The sequence below is a fragment of the Pongo abelii genome, chromosome 2, assembly GCF_028885655.2.
Source record: "Pongo abelii isolate AG06213 chromosome 2, NHGRI_mPonAbe1-v2.0_pri, whole genome shotgun sequence".
Lineage (NCBI taxonomy): Eukaryota > Metazoa > Chordata > Mammalia > Primates > Hominidae > Pongo > Pongo abelii.
Window position 1 is genome coordinate 123,644,170 of NC_085928.1, and position 12,321 is coordinate 123,656,490.

Consider the following 12,321-nt stretch of genomic DNA (forward strand, 5'->3'; position numbering starts at 1 on the left):
TGGATACTTGTGTAGTGATACCAAAAGCAGTAGTTATTTGCAGAGCTTCCTTTGGTAGCTTTTTTGTTTCCTTGTTCTATCCATGTTTTGTTTAGGGCACAAAATTTTCTTATATTTATCATGATATATTATTATTACAACCATATATCATATAAATTACAAATATTGATGATAGCTTCCATTATTGAGGTCTTATCCTAAGCACTTTATTTGCCCTTCTCAGCTGATGCTCACAAATATTCTGTTAATATTCTCTTCACTATTTTGGAGTTCAGGGATGTTAAAACTTATCCATGGTAATAGAGGCAGCAGAGCTGGACTCAAACATTCCTATGTCTGATTCCAAAGTGTTTAAGGGCCAGAGTTTTTTCTGATCTTTTGAGGGAATTGTGAGTATCTGGGGAAGATCCTCAGTCCCTGTATGTGCAGCCTGTATTGCAACAGGCTTTTCTCTGATGATCAGCTTCTACTTATTTGTTCACCTGTCTCTATGACAATCTTGTTGCTTAGTAAAGGCAGGTTGAGATGGCTCCCCATTGAGAGCCCAACTGTTACTCACTGCTGTGGATGTTGGTAGCTGAGGGTGGCAGACCAGGAACCAGGGAGTGCATGAGCTGGGGTCACTTTGCAAGCTGCCTCAGAAGTCAACAGGAGAGAACATGCAAAATCATCCGGTTTAAAGAGCTTAGGGCATGGAGAGAGAAAACCATGCTTTGAGTCTTTATTCATCTTGCAGCTGCATGATCCTGAGCAAATCACATAGCCCCTCTGAGTCTCGATTTTCTCATTTGAAACAGGAGTTAATGATACTTGTTTTGCCTTCCTCTCTGGGTTATTGTGAAAATCAAAAGACTTTATCTTGGAAGAAATTGCTTTGTGAATTGTAAAGTTTTACAAAATGTTGGTTTTTTTTTTTTTTTTTTTTTTTGTCAGGGAAGATCAGCAGAGTGGTCTCCCTCAGGAAGAAGGCTGCCATGGAAAAAGGGGATAATGCAAGATGATGTAGGAGGAGATAGGTTCCCAAGGACTGCAGCTGCTGGGAAAGATTTTTGAGATGTGGTGTTTCGTTGTCGTAGCTGGGAAGAGGGGAGGGAGAGTGAAGTGGAATGATACACTGGAGATGAAAAAGCAAAGCAGCAAAGACATTATGAGAGTGAAATTTTTACCGGTTGTAAGTTGGGAAAAAAAATAGAAACTTTGTCAACATATGAAAAAAAAATCAAAGAACATGTAGTACATTCATTTGTTCCTTAAAATATTTTTAGATGCCTACTCTGCACATATCACGTGAATTATTGAAGGAACATATTTAGATAGCTGTTTACATAAATTAATGTGATAACTGCTTAAATAAAAAATTTGATAACTGTTTAGATTCATATTTAGAAAATTATGTGATTTTAGGTTTGCTGACCTCAAAAATTCCCGATATTCTGTTTCTTACATTTGTGCATTACATGGAAAGGAAGCCAGAAAAGGAGGAAGCAGGATGTGGTGAAATATGCATTGTTTCTGGCGTCTGAGGATTGAGTCACTCCCTGGCTCTTGACCTTGCACAGAGGACTTTTCCTCTCCAAACTTAACTTTTCCCACCTGAAAAATATGGGTGATGATGCTTGTTGAGGCTGTCAGGAGACTAAATGGGATTACAGAACTGTTTGGCAAGTGATATAAAGTCAACAAATGCTAATACTCTCTGCTGTGAAGGCTGGTGGCTTGATATGGCATGAAGTAAGCCCCTAATCATAATTGGTCCCACTTGATTCTATCCTCCTTGGAGCTCCCGATAGTCTTGTCATCATTGGCCACACTGGGGCAGTAACTATAAAGCTGACTTCTCTTTTGAGCAAGAGCCATAGATTTAAAAAAAGTATCTTTCCTTGTCACTGTGCTTAGAGTTCAGTTGCAAATTCAGTGCTGATTTCTGCCACCTGGAGAGCTTTAATGTGTAATCTTAGATGGGTCTGTAACACCCCAGAGCCAATGCACTGTAAGATCTAATCCAATCTGTTCTCTCCATAGAGAGAAAGCAGAAACAATGCAGCCAAAGAGCAAAGATCAAGAGCCCTCTGTGTTTCTGAGATAGGGCTTTTCTTGCATAAACCAGAGGCTCTTTCTTATGTCTGCCTGCCTGTCATTCCTTTGTACCCTCAAGGGCTTTTACCTGGCATTTCACTTGTTTTTATGAACCAGATAGTGATTCAGTGGCATTATTTGTTACCCACTGATCCCAGGATTTAAGCAGTGGATATGGCTGGCTGTATAAATATCTACTTTCTCCCTGTACTAGTCAGAATAAGCTAATTGCTGTAACAAATAATCTCCATATTTTTGTGGCTTAGAAAAATTTGTTTTATTTCTTGCCAATGTAAAGACAAATTGGGTTTTCCTGGCCAGTGAGCAGCCTTCCAGTGGTCATTTTAGGATTCAGGCTCCTTTAGTCTCATGGTTCTGCCTTCCTCTAAGGCTTTGGAATCCTCTTCATTCACCCGTGGAGCAAAGAGGAGAATGAGATATTGCACATGGCAGGATAGCAGGCAGGGCCACACACATATATCCTTAGCCCCTTCCATTCAGTGCATGCCGGTTTCACTTCCAACACCAGGACCACCACCTGCATCTCTTTCCTGAGAAGTTTTTCTGGCCATGTGAACCTTCTCTGCTCATATGCAGAGCAAGCCAGAAGTGCCCACAAACTAATTCATAGCTACCAAATAATGACCAGTGATGGTTGGTATATAACTATCCCACATCAAGGGTCATTAGACTCTTAGGTGGAGGTGGAGTGAGGGAAATCTATGCTGTTTACCAGTTTCCTGTAGGATTAAGCTCCAGTTGCCTAGAATGATAACTTGCTTAATTATACATCCTTTACTGGCTTCCTTCCCCAATTCTTTTTTTCACTCCTCCATTGGCATTTCCTGAGGTCATCTTCCAAATAAACTACTTGTACTCTCATCCTTATCTTATGATCTACTTCTGAGGTAACTGAAACTAAGATAGGAGGTTTCTATGGGCCAGGTCAGGAAGGGGTGTGCCTTTCTTCCCTTTACAAGCTGATGATCAGAACAAAGGAAGGTGATCTCACCTCACTACACAGGAAGAGGGAAATAGAATTGGCTATCTGCTTAGGATAAGGAAGATAGAGTTTTGATGAGTAGCTAATTCTCTTTTGTAGATGAGGACACTGAATCTCAGAGATGTTCAATAACTTGCTCACATTCCCACAGTGAGTGAGGGGTAGACCTGAGAATGGAATTCCATTAACTCCAAAACATTTGCTTTTCCAGTTATACCAGAAGGGAGGTGTGGCTGACAGAGATGCACTTACAGCTGAGTAGGGGCTGCTCCCTTTATATGGGCCAGCCACACACTCTCAGTTCAACATGGTCTTTCTCATTCTCTGTTGTCTGACACTCCTCCCACTTACACATTTACATGGTTTTTTTTGACTCTAGGTATTTTCCTAGGTGACCCTAGCACCATGAGGTGTTGCCTCAAATCCTAAGTGCAGTTGATCCATCATGCTAAAAATCTAATAGCAATGGGGTACTGTGTAATAATGAACCAGTAATATCACATGGGACTATCATGGATTATGTCAAGGAATTTACAAATTAATGCTAGAAGTAGATATGTAAGAAAACAATTTTATCACAGAAATAAGTAGACAAAAAAGATCTGCAGAAGGTATTGTAGTAGGACAAAAGAGAGAGTGGCCAACTCTGCTTGGGGAGTTTAGGAAGATAACAGAGAGCAAGATGCTTGAGCTGGGTCTTGAAAAATGAGTTGGGGTTTGCCAGGTTGAGGGAACAGGGAAGGCTAGACAATCAGAATAAATAACATGAGCAAAGCTCTAGAAGCAGACCAGTGGTGGTTAAATGTGGTTAGAACACTAGGAATGTGGAAAGAAAATGAGCCATGAAACTGGTTTGAAAGGATGGGATGAGCTCATGAAAAATCTTGTGTGACAAACCAATGAGGGTGACCTTTAACTACTGGGCACTGGGAGAGCCATTAAGAAATTTAAACAGTTAGGAGTTTAAAGTTTAAGGGAAATATACAATTTATAAGTGTCTATGTATTTGTGTATATGTATATATATATATATATATATATATAGTGTGTATATCTACTTTCTGCCCATCTATATGCCTACCTGCTTATCTATTTAATCTATCTATCTATCATCATCATCATCTATCTTCAGAGAAACCACTTGAAACCCCTTTTTTGAGGCTTCACATCAGCAAATTTCAGTTAGGTTACACAAATTCAAATGCCTTGCTTGAGTCCATTGTTGGTATTACCCAAGGCCACATAACTGTTCTGTAACAGAGCTGCGACTAGATCACTGGTCTCTGAATACCCAGCATAGTCACATCTGCTTTCATTTTGACCTTTGGGTCAATTCACTAAGGAAAATAAGCAAGCCATATACAATGGGAGTTACGGAACATTATTGCTAACCTTAAAAATGCTGAATGGTTTCCCAAAAACATGACTGACAATGAGGAGCCTCAGAAGTCTCTACATACCTGAATTCCTTTCTTTGCTCCTCCAAATCCTGACCCCATGTTATGTGTTCCTGTCTTGTTTCCAACCAGATTGCAGCTTTTCTCTCCTCCGGATTCAATCTCAATTTTCACTTCTAGATTCAGTTTTGTTATTTGTTATCCAGACCTGTCCCTAGGCTTAGATTTGCACCATCCTCATTTTACTTGGAGAGAATACTCCACCCATGTTGATTCCTTGAGGGATCCATCCCTTGACTCAGGCCTCACTCCTATTGAATAATTCAGAGCACAAGGGCAGTTGATCTGGGGTTTAGAAGTTTGGGTGTTAGCCTGGCTTTGCCACTTAAATTCTGCAGTATTGCACAAGTTGTTTCAATTCTCTGGCTTCAGCATTTTTTGTTTGCTTGTTTGTTTTGTTTTGTTTTTCATTTTTGGCAGGGAATAGGTCTAATTATCTCTAGGGTTTTGTGTTATTTAGAACCCCTATAATTGCATGTGATGGAAAACCTAACATAAACTGCCTTGAGTGATTAAGTGGATTTCCCTGGCTCGTGTAACTAAAAAGTACATTGTTAGAGCTGGTTTCAGACATGACTAGATTCAATGTCCAAACAATATCTCCTGTGTGCGGTTTCTCACATTTCTTGGTTCTGTCTTCTGCTATACTGGCTTTGTTCTCAATATCCAAGTAGGATAAAAATCACTTCAGTGGCTTCAAGTCTGATATTTCTTCCTCTTCAAGTTGAAAGAAGAAGATAATGAAACTCTTTCTCAGGTTAAAAACAGAAACAAGAATCTGATTGTTTTTCATTGGTTCTCATTGTGTAAAGTGTCCATCTATGAACCAATCACAGTGGAATGGGTTGCACTGTGGTGATTGGCTTGACATTGGTCATGTGTTGCAGCACTCAGTATGATGTCTTCTAACCTTGTGGATAGAAGTGGCTGAATTGTAGATCTTTAAACAAAACAGAGACTTGCCAGAGGAGTGGGGTGGATGCTGGGAGGCAAAGAGCAGATGCCTCTGAAAGCTCCTTCTTTCTCTAGGAATCTCAAGTTTCTAATTACAGATCACGCTGTTGCTAAAATATTTCTGAGACTTCAGCAGGTGTTAATGTGAACCATGTACAAGCATTGAGGCTGAGTGTCCTGGGTTCCAGCCCTTGCTCCACCAGTTGTGTAACTGAGTGAGTTACTTTTTCTCTCACAGCCTTAACATCATCACCTGTAAAATGCAGCATTTGGACAAAATCTTCTCTAAGACCTTTCCCAGCTCTAATGTGCTAGGTTTCTGTGAAGTCTGTATTGTTCATTTAAATGCCATCCAGAGGGAGAGGCAGTCAAATATAATTTCCCCACTGGAACCAAAGATGCCAATGTATATTTCTTCTCGTATACTTTTTTTCTTTCTTTTACTTAATAGAATACCAAGTGCTCTATTTTAACTATAGTTTTTCTGTTCTTCAGTTAATCTTGCAGCAAAATTATACTCCTTCATTTGGTACCCCATTCCCTATTTCCATAACACCAGGCTGGATAAGTCTTATGTATAGAAAAGTGATGATTGTTAACAAAAAATCTACTGGAAACCAATTCTTCTCAATTCTTCGCCCTTCCTTTAAAAAACAGTTTTGTTGAGAAAAATTTAATCCATATGATCATGATTTAGTTTCTATTGACTCATCATTTTTCTTCAGCAGCAGTGATTTAACTTCTAAAAAGTATTTAAGGAGAAACTTCAACGTTATTTTTGCTAGCACTTAGAAAATCCTATTCTATTTTCCTCTAGAACAAATGAATTTTCAAGCTGAAATTTGTACCACAAAGCTATGAACAGACTTGGATTTAAACAGAAGAAATTAGGCCAGGCATGGTAGCCCATGTCTGTAATCTCAGTACTCTGGGAGGCTAAGGCAGGCAGATCACTTGACCCAAGAAGTTCGAGACCCATCTGGGCAACATTGCAACACCCAATGTCTACAAAATAATACAAAAGTTAGCCAGGCGTGGTGGTGCATGCCTGTAGTTCAAGCTAATTGGCAGGCTGAAATGGGAGGACTGCTTGAGCCTGGGAGGTGAAGGCTGCAGTGAACCATGATCATGCCTCTGTACTCTAGCCTGGGTGACAGAGTGAAACACTGTCTTAAAATGTACATAAAAAATAAAAAATTTTTAAAATAAAACAAATGAGGAAAACGCCTTTTTACCTTGGTCAGAGAGGGGGCAAAGGTGATATCCACTTGGGACACATGGGTACTATCTTACTGGTTGTTTATGGCTAGTGTCTGTTCTGATGAGTGAGTCTGCCTGCCATGTTTAGAACATCATTGCTTGGGAAGTCCTCGCCCTCTTCACATCTGGGAAACCTTGTGGTGTTTCCTTTTATTCCATGCCTGAATGCAGTGTGGCCCTTGTTGGCAAATATCTCTACTACCATCAGGTACTTAAGAGCAAGAACTCTATGTGTTCTTGCCCACTCAGCTCTGTTCATAAATGAGCATGTGAAGGTCAGTGGAAAGACTAGAGAGAAAGAGGCTAGGAAGGGAATTAAGGTGGGTCTCAAAGACCTGGGATCTAGGCTGGCTCTGACACTGACTCTCTGTGAGACGCTGTACAAGTTACTGACCTTGTTTATGTCTTAGAGTCCTCAGTTGTAAAATGAGGATATTGGGCTGCATCTGTGGTTCCCGATCCTTGTATGGTGAATGACTCTCAAATTGTTACCAGTTTGATAGGTATAAATTTCCATGCATCGACTTGAATAGGCAAGAAATTTATTTAACTTTCCTCTAAGTGAAATTTTTTGAAAAGAATTTTTTTTTTTTTTTTTTTTTTGCCAAAAATGGCTGCAAGAATGTTTGTGGTTCTATGTGATGTACCAGAACTTGCACTTTCTTCATCAAGAAGTCAAGTCTCTGTCTCCTGCTCTGAGACTAGTCAGGCTTTTGTGACTGCCTCAGCTATTACAGTATGGCAGAAGTAATGCTGTGTGACTTCTGAGCCAAAGTCCTAAGAGCAGAACAGCTTCTGCCTGGATCTCTTACTCTAGCTACCATGAAGCTTCTCTATCACATGGAGATAGAAAGCTGCTGAAGAAGCCCCAGCTGTTGGTATTTTCCAGGCCAGGCACCAGTCATATGAGTAAGCCAGCCATCAGACAACTTAGCCCCAGCCACTGTCTGCCTGCAACTGCACAAGAGAGCTGAGTGAAAATCTTGCTGAGTTCAGTCAAGCTCCAGAAATGTATGGGGTAAAAGTAAAATAATTGATGTTGTTTTAAACCAGTAGTTTGGGATGGTTATTCATGTAACAATAGACGACTAAACACTTCTATGTCAAATTCCTAGTCTGCTGTTTGGTAGGAATGAATTCCAGTCATTTTTGCAATGCTATTCTTCTATCTGTGGAATTGTCTGAATTGGGAGTAGTTACATCATGTTATGCTGTCAAGGAAACATCTGGTGATGCTGTCCTTGATGTCATTATCTGTACGCTATGTCCACAGAGTTTTCCTTCTGTCTAGTCTGCAGTTATTAGTCACGGTGTCACTTCTGTCTTTCCTTCTTCCCGAATATAAGACTTCTTCAAATCATTAACTTTTGGAACTATATACTTGCCACTCTCAGGCTCAATGGACACATTCTGCCACGCCATTTTGGGCTTTTAGATCCTCCACTCCCCTGTACCTCCTGAGTGCAAGAGGACATTTTTGCTTCTCCTGCCTCCAGTGTTGCACAAGAAAGTTAATGGGCCTCTTTTAGACAGGTTCCTAGACCAGTATTTTTCAGATTTTAAAGCTGTATTCTTGGAGCAAGTCATGAAATCAATCCACTAGTTGTGATCATCATTTAAAAAATTTTTCAGAGTAGAACAGAATTGAATGAAAAATGTCACAGTATATCAAATATTGGTAAGGCAACTGTGATGGCTAATTTTTTTGTGTCAACTGGGCTAGGCCATGGCACTTTGGCCAAACATATCTGGATGTTGTGTGAAGGTATTTTTTTTAGATGAAATTAACATTTAAGTCAGTAGACCATGAGTAAAGTTAATTACCCTTCACCATGTAGGTAAGCCTCATCCAATCAGTTGAAGACATTAAGGAAAAGACTGATATTCCTGAGAAAGAGGAAATTCTGCTGGCAGATGGCCTTTGGACTCAAACTGCAACATCAATTCTTCTCTGGGTCTTTAGCCTGCTGACCTAATATACCCTTCAAATTTTGGACTTGCCAGCCTCTATAATTGTGTGAGGCAATTCCTTATATCTCCTCCTCTCCTCTCACTCCATCTCTCTCTATCTGGTGGGCTTTGTGTAACACCATGAAAATAAAACAATGCTTTCCTGTCTTCTGCTGATTTGCACCTGTCTTTCTCTTCTAGGAAAGATTGTTTCTGCTTGTTTAGATTACAAGATTACAAGGCAGTCATGAATGGTATCAAAATCTGTGTCCAATACTGACCACGTTGCTGGTGTTCAATAAATTAAAAAATATTTTATTCTGTACCTGTTAACTGTTTGAATTCTGGGGTATAGACAACTGTCTTACCTGCATTCAGTATTCCACTGCCACTTAAAATAAATGTGAATTAATATAACAATTCCTCTCAAAATTATATCCGTTGGTTTAAATAGCTTTGCTGTGTGTACAAATACTTTGGGTGAATGCAGTTATTTAATAGTTTAAATCTAGTTTCATTTTGATAATATAGCATTGTTCAACTATAAATGACTAAATTCCCTTTTTGTATGTCTTGTGAGAAACATAGTAAGTAGGATATCGTGTTTACATGGTGTCTGTTTTCTGAGCAGAGATTTCAAAGCAGGTTATACACATTCCATCTATCTCAGCATCCTTGGGTTATTACAATAAGTCCTTCCACTTTCTGGTGTGATTCTGTCCCCTTTCATCCATTGAGCTTCTTTCTCCCCCTCCCTCCAGCCCTCACTTCCCACAACTGATTTTATGGTTTTCCTCTACTTAATTTCATTATTCTTTAATAGGGTTTGATTTACTGGGCAGGTCCTGCACCAGCTGAAGATTACCAGGGAAATAGCGAGGTATTGGTTTATGGTGTATAGTTTATGGTGTATAGCCAGGCATTGGTTTATGGTATATAGTTTTGATAGTAAACTTATCCATTGGAATGTATAAATGACATACAGGCAGAATAAATAAGTGGGTTCTACCAATATTGCTTGTTTTGGAAAAAAAAATAGCATAAGATTCTAAACACACATTACTATATTTGTTTTTAGCATCGAAGGTCATTACAATAAAGGACAAAATTTAAAGAAACACAGTACATGGATTACAGATTGACATGGACTTTCTAAAAACCCACTGTGATTTATTCCTTCTTGCTATGGACTGAGTGTCTGTATCATCCCCAAACTCAGATGTTGAAACCCTAATCTCTAATTTAATGGTATTTGGAGGTGGGCCCTTTGTGACAGAATTAGGTTTAGGTTAGGTTGTGAGTGTGGGCTCTTGTGATGGGATTATTGCCCTTATAAAAACAGGATAGCAGTCTTTCTCTGCCATGTGAACACGCAGCAAGAAGACTGACAAAACAGAAAAAGAGACTTTACTAGGAATCAAATCATCCAGTGTCTTGATCTTGCACTTCTCATCCTCCAAAACTATGAGAAATAAATCAAGTCACCCAATGCATCGTATTTTTATAGCAGCCCAAGCTGACTAAGATACTCCCCAACCTGCCTTTGGTTGTGTTTTCTAAGTTTGTGGTAACTGTTTCCTAACACCCTTTGTAAGGTTGACCTTGTGTTTCTCTGCTCTGCTGGCTTCTAAAGTATTGTTCACAGTAGAAAGACCTGTGCATCATGAGAGCTTCCCATTAGGGCCCTGTTGTTCATGCTTCTGCTGGTCTCTGCCAGCCACTTCTGGACACCAAATTTCTTCCCCCTGTTATTTCACTTTATCAGAGTGATGGTCAGCAATCCTTCTATGAACTCTAGTAGCTATGCAACGACAGCAAGAGGATTTGGCCTTCAAAGGAGCCTCTTACCAAACTTTCTTATTTCTGGAGCCAAATTAACATCTCAACCATTCTGCTCTGATCTTTCCCATGGATCCCTGTGGTCCCATGGCATCTCTTGGTCATGTACACACACAACATGTTTCGTATTTTGCCTCACGACTAAGGAGATTTGATTATTCTCCCTCACCAGCACCAGCTCAGTGAGGCACTGGCTTTGATTTTGAAATGGTTTAGGATAGAATGGCTGATGTCTACCCATTTTAGAGGAAGCAAACACGTTTACTTCCTTTACTAAATTTCTTATAGGATCCCTGCCCTCTATTGTTCAAAAAACAAAACAAAGCAAAACAAAAAACAGTTACATTGTGATTTCCTGTTAAACAATTTTAACAAGAACAAACAAAAAATATATTAAGGTATAACTAGCAGGACTCAAAAATATTAACTTACAAATTTTAAAATCCATTTTCCTCCTTTCACTACTATCAAATAACAGAAGATTCTATCCTGGGACTTCCTTAGTCCCAGGATAGAATTTGTTAGGATATTTTTGCTTACAAGTAAGAGAAGCCTGATTCAAATGGGCTTGAACAAGATTTGCTACCTAACATTTCTGGAGCTCCATGGGTAGGACAATCAGGGCTCGAGGCTGTTCCTCTGGGCTCTTCCCTGCATTGTTTCAGATTTACTCTTACCCTGGTACAAGATGGTTGTAAATAGCAACTGTGGCAGATGACTTCTTAATGGGGGTTGAGGGAGTACTGTGGCAGATGACTTCATTATAATGGAGGTTGATGGAGTACAGAGAAGTGACAGATTCTACTGTTCTATGGAGTAGGGCAAGGAGAAAAGTGAGGTGAGCAGAGGGGCTAAGTGGACTGCCATGACAAAGGCCTGGGCCAGAGAGGAGATGGGAGAGGAGAGAAGGGAGGTAACACAGATTGAGTTAGAAAAAGGATTTTTTGAATCTTACACTGGAAAAGGAGAGGCACTTTAGGGCATCAGCCATGCATGTATGAAATATCGACAGCAAGAGAAATGAGAAAGAAAATTTGAAAGAGGTTTCTGGAGTGTTAGAAATATACTCACCTGTGGTGTTTTCATGAAAGACTGTAAATTAAGATTTACATTGATTTTCAATTATTTTGGTCACTGGAGTACGACAGATACTAGAGGTTGGTTTGCTCAACACTTCAGCTGCCATCTCTATTACAGAAAGGTTAACCGTATGATTTATCATCCAAACAGGGACACTGGAGGCTAAAAGGGTACCCTATTAATGATTATGCAGGTACTACCAGTGTTAAACCAGGACTATCCCATGCAAACCAAGACGTGATTTATTCTAATAACATTTTATTTAGAAGTGCTATTATAATAGCTGTAAAGTGAAATATTCAACCACCTCCCTCACATTTAGCATGGCCAAGTCTCACTCTCATAGTTCCGGTCCGTGAGATAGAGGCAGAAATCCCTGAAAAAGACTTGCCTTTCTAAATAAATCAACACTAGAGAATAGGCATGGCTTCCTTTTCCTTTCTTCTGCTTGGACTACAGTTATGGTGCCTGGAGATACATCAGCTACTTCATGACCATTAGGATGAAAGACAAATATCTAGGATGGTGAACAGAAAGATGGAACGATACTGGGATGCTGATGATTTCATAGAGCTGATATACAGGCACAATCTGCTTACCTCCTCACTTCTTGTAACATGAGAAAAATTAACCCTAACTTGGAATGGAGACAGTACCTAGCCTTACAAGGCAGTGCAAGAATTAGATAATGATTATATAGCTC